Source organism: Mytilus galloprovincialis, chromosome 9 (assembly GCF_965363235.1).
Source record: "Mytilus galloprovincialis chromosome 9, xbMytGall1.hap1.1, whole genome shotgun sequence".
NCBI classification, from domain to species: Eukaryota; Metazoa; Mollusca; class Bivalvia; order Mytilida; family Mytilidae; genus Mytilus; species Mytilus galloprovincialis.
Window position 1 is genome coordinate 33,436,162 of NC_134846.1, and position 6,824 is coordinate 33,442,985.

Consider the following 6,824-nt stretch of genomic DNA (forward strand, 5'->3'; position numbering starts at 1 on the left):
TGAGTATAATGATCATGAATGAGGAGGAGGAGGAGGAGGAGGAGGAGGAGGAGGGGAAAGATCATGTATTTCTTTTTATCGCAGAGTTTGAATGAGTTCGTGACATAAAGTCAATGTAACTGATTCTATTGAATTTCATGTTGAATAATGAACATGCCTCAATAAAACGTCCCATAAACAGCAAATGAACTTATCATAGATACCAGGATAAAGTGTTATACCTACGCTAGACGCTCGTTTTGTGTACAAAAGACTTATCAGTGACGCTCGAATCAAAAAATGATTCACAGAGCATCATCTTATGACAATGTTAAATGTTTATTTACTACTATGCGAAGGTTTCCTATTTCTCTCCATTATTAAACATATCATCTTCCTTGTTTTTGTCTTTACAAATGTATATTTAAAACATACACGTATTCTTTAATTGAATTTTGTAAAACCTTTGATATTTAGATAAAGCGTATCTGTATGACTGTGAATATTGATTTGAAACACGGAAATATACCTGAAACATTGTCCCTTGTGTCAGTTAAACTTCCTTTAAAAACATGGATTATAATTTGAAAGTTTTATTATCGTTGCTACATTTATTTGTGTATGTTTTTACCCATACGGGTAAGTACTTCTAAAACTATTTAAATGTTTTGTATATGTAATACCGTTTAACTATTCGCGTTTACAAATACAATATTTGAAGCTGTATAACACCAAAACAAACTTCCCAAATTTATTGATATTCATTACATTACTTTTGCAGGTTTTCTAAAAGATACCTTTATGAGCAACTCAAGTATAATCAGCTGTACCACCAACACAACAATTACAATAGTCGATTTAAATGTGGAACAATATCCGACAACATGCTCAGAATATAAGCATTGTAATCTGACAGGAGAAGAGGCGAATGACATCAAAAGGAGGTGTAATAAAGAAAAATCCTGCACTATCTCAAAGATTATTCCAAATTCATGCCTCTTCAATAATTATGGACACGTTTCTATTTCATATTCTTGCACAAGTAAATATTGCTTTTTATTATTTAGCTATATTGAATATGAAGGCTGATAGATTAAATATAGTAAACAGACAAAAATAAAAGTTTTACAAAAAATGATATATAAAAAAAATACATAGAAAGAGACCCTCAAGATGCCATTTTAACAAAATAAGCTTTAAAATTTAGTAATTCTGTATAACAAAAGTTTGATGTCTGGTCGATTTTACATGATACATTTAAGTTAAAAATTAACCAAAGGTGTCCACCCCGTTTATAGAGTAAATGCATTACGTGTATATTTATGTAACTGCCCTTTAACTGTTATTTCATATGCATATGTAATGCAAGTGCACATTCAAAAGATCATAATTTACAAGAAATGGAAAAAATAAGTATAACATATATGTATATATTTATATTATTTAACATGATTAATTTCATGTAATTTAATCGTATTAAAAACCTGTTACAGGAACTGTTAACGGTAGTTGTGATTTCGAAAATGATCTGTGCGGTTGGTCGGTCATTTGTAATGGAACTTACCAGTGGACACAAGGACGCAAAACATCTCCTGAAAATTTTACAGGACCAGACAGAGACACAACTGCGACTGGTAAAGTAGCAATACAGACATGAATTTGATGAAATGTACCACTACCCCAAAATAAATTTAATAAAAGAAATTTAATCAAGCACTTTAATTTATGCCTAAGAGGCTGGTATTATCAAAAAAGGTTAAAATATCCTTAATCGTTGATAATATTAAAAACAAACTACAGCCATGATTTATACGTTTGCTTTTTGATCATTTTTTTCTTATGCTAACGTGAAAAATCCACTGCTTTCAAGACAAATAATAGAAATGCAGGGTTGATTCGTGCATAGATATAATGACAGTGTATGTACTACTTATATTTGTTATCAAAAGGATTCGTTTCATTTAATTCAATTCATTACGACTTTGCATCGTATTAAGAATTTACTTGAACAATATACACAGAATTGCACCACCGTCGATAAAGAGGCGTAACCATTCAAAACTCATAAGTTGATATTAATTGACAACGCAGACGCCAACAAACAAACACTACATAACATTAAATCAACATAAGTTCCCAATACACTACGATAGAAGACTAACGAGAGGCCCTGCTTAAATATTACTGTGTAGAAATGAAAAGATACCAATTTGGAAGTTTAAATCAAATCTTCTGTCCAAGTGTTTTATTCTCAACCGACCGTGATTGTCAATTTCTAGATGAAATTGAAGATATGAATGAGACTAAACTGTTGTATTTTTTTTTTATTTTAATGGGTGAAATGCTTTTTTGTTTTATCATTGGATTTTTCCATTTGATTAGGAACTTTCCGTTTTGAATTTTCCTCAGGTTTTTTTGTGATGTAACTTTTTTTTCAACATAGTCACTTTGAATAATATAGTGCGAAAACATGATATATATAAATCGGAACTTAAAGTAAAAGATACTCCTACATTATTGTCTTCATACGCTTCTGTATAGTTAACACGCACCAACCCCAATCTTTTGATGGTATCAAGTGGAAGGGTTGGTAGATTGAAGTTTGCTTTACGCCGCATGAGCACAAAAGGCTATATCGCGGCGATAAAGGCTGGCAGATTCTGCCCCTACAGTTGCATCCCTCATATTACTCATTGTGGGAACAGTAATAAGTCTGATCTTTTCACAATGTAAGGAAACAAAATACAATATTAGCCAAATATCTCGTGATAACGTCCTAAAAACAAATCACTCTACATTCAGGAAAGTATCATGAAAAAGATCACATACGAATTGAGACGTTTACTTGCAATTGTAAACAGTTCAACCGATACCGGAGAAACTTTAAACCTTCTTGTAGGTTGCATTTCTGTTAATATCAACAATGCATTTTCCTTTTTCCGGGTAAAACTGTACCATTTTTACTATGAAGTTTGAAAAATATTTTATCCTAGGATGGAACGTTCATATGCACTACTTTTTTTCAAAGGTCAAACTATAGGGCAGTGCGGCATACTTACAACGTGTATATGCCCGAACTTCTAAGAGTTTTAACTAACACTTAATGTATTAACTAACCCTACCTTGACTGTAGGATTACCTCAGATTTCAAAATAAACAATGTGTATATGTATAATCACTGGTAACATTCCCAAGTTAAGTCTCCATGATATGAAACAAAGAGTTCTTCATTGGGAACCAGTACGTAAACAAAATTAATTATCTATGAGTATTCTATATCTCCCAAAAACAGGCGTGGTTTGAGAAACAGCTGTATTTACAAAGTGCAATCTGTAGTGTGTTTACTTTTGCATCCCTATCATTGTATACTAACATCCATAGATCTACAATCTGTCGATACTTGAACCTTGGCATTGCACAAGGTCATGTTTTTCTCTGACTGTTTATGACGTCTTTACATTAAATCTATTGGATGTTCGATGTGTACGGATTGATAGTTTAGTCTAAGATGCATTATTTTTTTTTTTTAGTTGTTAGTGGTTTTGAACTAGCTGTCATATAACTGCGAGTACTCTCAGATATGTTCTTTGTGTCTTTTTGTTGGATGAACAAGTACCCGGCCACGTCCACTAGTATTTTTGTCGATCTGATGAGTTAAGCCTTTTTCAACTGATTTTTATAGTTCGTTCTTATGTTGTACTGTTATACCACTGTCCCATGTTAGTAGGAGGGTTGGGATCCCGCTAAAATGTTTAACCCCGATACATTATTGATGTATGTGCCTGTCCCAAGTCAGGAGCCTGTAATTCAGTGGTTGCCGTTTTTTTAAGTGTTACATATTTGTTTTTCGTAATTTTTTTCATATAAATAAGGCCGTTAGTTTTCTCGTTTGAATTGTTTTACATTGTCATATCGAGGCCTTTTATAGCTGACTATGCGGTATGAGCTTTGAGCATTGTCAAAGGCGGTACGTTGACCTATAGTTGTTAATGTCTGTGTCATTTTGGTCTCTTATGGACAGTTGTCTCATTGTCAATCATATCACATCTTTTTTTTTATAACAAATATTGTTTAGGTGATGGATACTATATATACACAATGTCCGAAACAGAGTCGCAGCCAAATGAGGAAACTGATTTGCTGTCTGGTTTGATAGGACCAAATCCAAAGCAGTGTTTGACATTTTGGTATCACATGTATGGTAAACACATTCACACATTGAAAGTTTTTCAACTGAACTATAATCGTACTGTTGAACTGTGGAATGAATCAGCTTATCAAGGAAACAAATGGTATTTCCAGTCACTGTCATTGAATGATACAGGGCCATATCATATTATGTTTAAAGCCATTCGTGGAAACGGAAGTAAAAGTGAAATCGCTATTGACGATATCTCTATTTCCAACACCAATTGTAAGAGAGGTATGACACGTTTTTCTCTTTAAATAACATATATTTTCTAATAATCTTGGTTTATCAGTTAAGACTGTTATGATTCTTGTTCAAAAATGTTCAAATGCTGAATATGCAACCTCAAAATTTCACAAATATGTTTTACAATTAGAAAGTTTAGCAAACTGAACACTTGTTCCCCGGATTAACATGTTTTAATTTCGAGCTTATTTTTAGCAAAACAAGCGGGCCACAATACCTCAAACAAATTAATTGATACAGTATAGTACTCTTATTATGGCGGTTAGTATTGTGGTTTTTTTTAGACATAACTTAAATTTTTGTTGTAATGGTGGCGAAATGGTGAAAAAGGTCGAAGGTTTGATATATTTTTAAGATAATATGCGAGATGTTAAATTTTCAGTTCTTTGGAAATCACATAGAGTTTATGCCACTACGCGAGTAAACAGTGTCACATTATTTTTGTGATCAGTCTTTTAGGACAAAATGGTTGCTTATATACCGGACACTAACCGTTGTGTGTACGGAGCTTCGTGAGGATTTTTGAAGTGAAGATGCTCTCTGTCATCACTGCAGAGACATTTTAAGTGTTCTAATAAATTTTCCAAACAAGTTTGGATTACGAAATGTATCCCTCTCATTCATACATGTCATAGCTCTGTATCCTTTTCTTGAAATGATATTACTTTTTTCCGTTACAAAAAAATTTCTTATATCATTCATACAAACGTTCATATGTATTGATCTCTATAATCACTGAAGAAAAAAGCTCTTTATAGTTTCTAGCCTAGATTGCAATTTTGAAAAAGATAATTGCAAATGGAATGTAGAAAAGGAATCTGAATATATGTGGGCTGTAATTTCTGGTGGAACTAATCATAATGATACCGGGCCGATGGTTGATCATACATACGGATTTTGTAAGTTGTTTATCAAATTCTATTAGTAAAATTATATTATAATTATGATAAATATATTTTGCCTCTGGAACAGTCTAAATGTACCTGAACAGGAACGCTAAAATATCAGAGTTTTAAAATGTTAAAAATCCTAAATGAAATTCTTATATAGTCGACATGCCGTTTTACATTAAGCATGTTAAGAGACATAATTGGAAAGGTACGTCCACTTCACGTAAACTTTTCCATTTTAATTCAGTTTCAGTTGTGTTGAAAGTTTTCACTTGAACCAAATTCGTGTCTTATCAATTAATTGTGTCTGTTTGGATTGCTCACATCAGTGTGGTAAAATAGGGACAAAAGATACCAGAGAAATGTTCAAACTCATAGATCGAAAATAAAATAACAGGGATACAACTAGCAAACATGTACACGTTAAAGGTTGACCTAGCAAAAAAAAAAACAAGACAAATCCTTCATTTTCTTCACGAATACATTAACCATTATAACTATAAATATTAATTTTTACGCTTTTACATTGAGATTAATTACTCGTCCAAATAAAGTCCAAAACATCAGTACGTGTGCTTTAATAACCATACACTACGAATCCAAATTTGAGATGAATGTCATTGTGTCTTATAAATAAGAGTAAACCCTCTGTGCAGTTATTTACCTTAAAGGATAACACATGATTTTTAAAATAACGTCTTTTTCAACCGAGTATCAATACTAAATGTACACTCTATATGTATGGTCTTTTTCAAAACATTGACGAATTATTTGAAATTATATCATAGTCATACTTTCAAGGACTAACACATGCTAACACTAGTAAATGAATAACACAAACGCAATTGTTGTCAGTAAAGAATAAATACACTGTACAGTTTGGGAATCAAGTTTGGTGTTGTGGACACCAAGAAATAAAAGCGTCTGCTAACCTCAACACCATTGCTGTTAAAGAACAAGGTACATATATGTCGTATATGCGGTGTAGATTTTTCTCACCAGTGAAGATCGTATGGTTGCCTATAACTGTTTTGTTGGGTAGTTGTCTCATTGGCAATCATACCACATTTCCTTACATAGATATAGGATGCATGCATTTTTTATATGTTAATCAGCTTTTTAATTGTTTTTATGTTAATCATACTACTGTTCAAGTTGTTATATCCAACAGATGATGGAAATTACATCTACCTCAATGCTTCAAACATAGAACCAGGGCAGAAGTCAAATTTTACAAGTGTAACTGTGTTTTTAGAAGGTGATGCATGCTTTACTTTCTGGTTCCATATATCTGGAAATGAAAATGGAACGTTAATTGTTTACCTTGTATCAGAGAATATTACACAGAAACTGTGGTCAAGATCAAAAAATGTACCAGAATTATGGCAGTTAGCATTCGTTGATATTTCAATGTTACAGCCATACAACATAACATTAGAAGGGGTTCGAGGTGCGACGAAAAAGGGTAATATAGCCGTAGATGACATTTCACTGCTGCCCGGGCCGTGTAATAAAAGAGG

At 32.6% G+C, this 6,824-nt stretch overlaps 1 long non-coding RNA gene across 1 annotated transcript; it reads left to right on the forward strand.

Annotated features, from left to right (window-relative positions):
* The first annotated feature begins 1,496 nt into the window (after positions 1 to 1,496).
* LOC143046765 (uncharacterized) lies at positions 1,497 to 6,608 on the forward strand. Its single transcript, XR_012969269.1, has 4 exons — positions 1,497 to 1,613; positions 4,055 to 4,402; positions 5,173 to 5,313; positions 6,476 to 6,608. It is a non-coding gene; the product is annotated as an uncharacterized LOC143046765 (long non-coding RNA).
* The last annotated feature ends 216 nt before the right edge of the window (positions 6,609 to 6,824 follow it).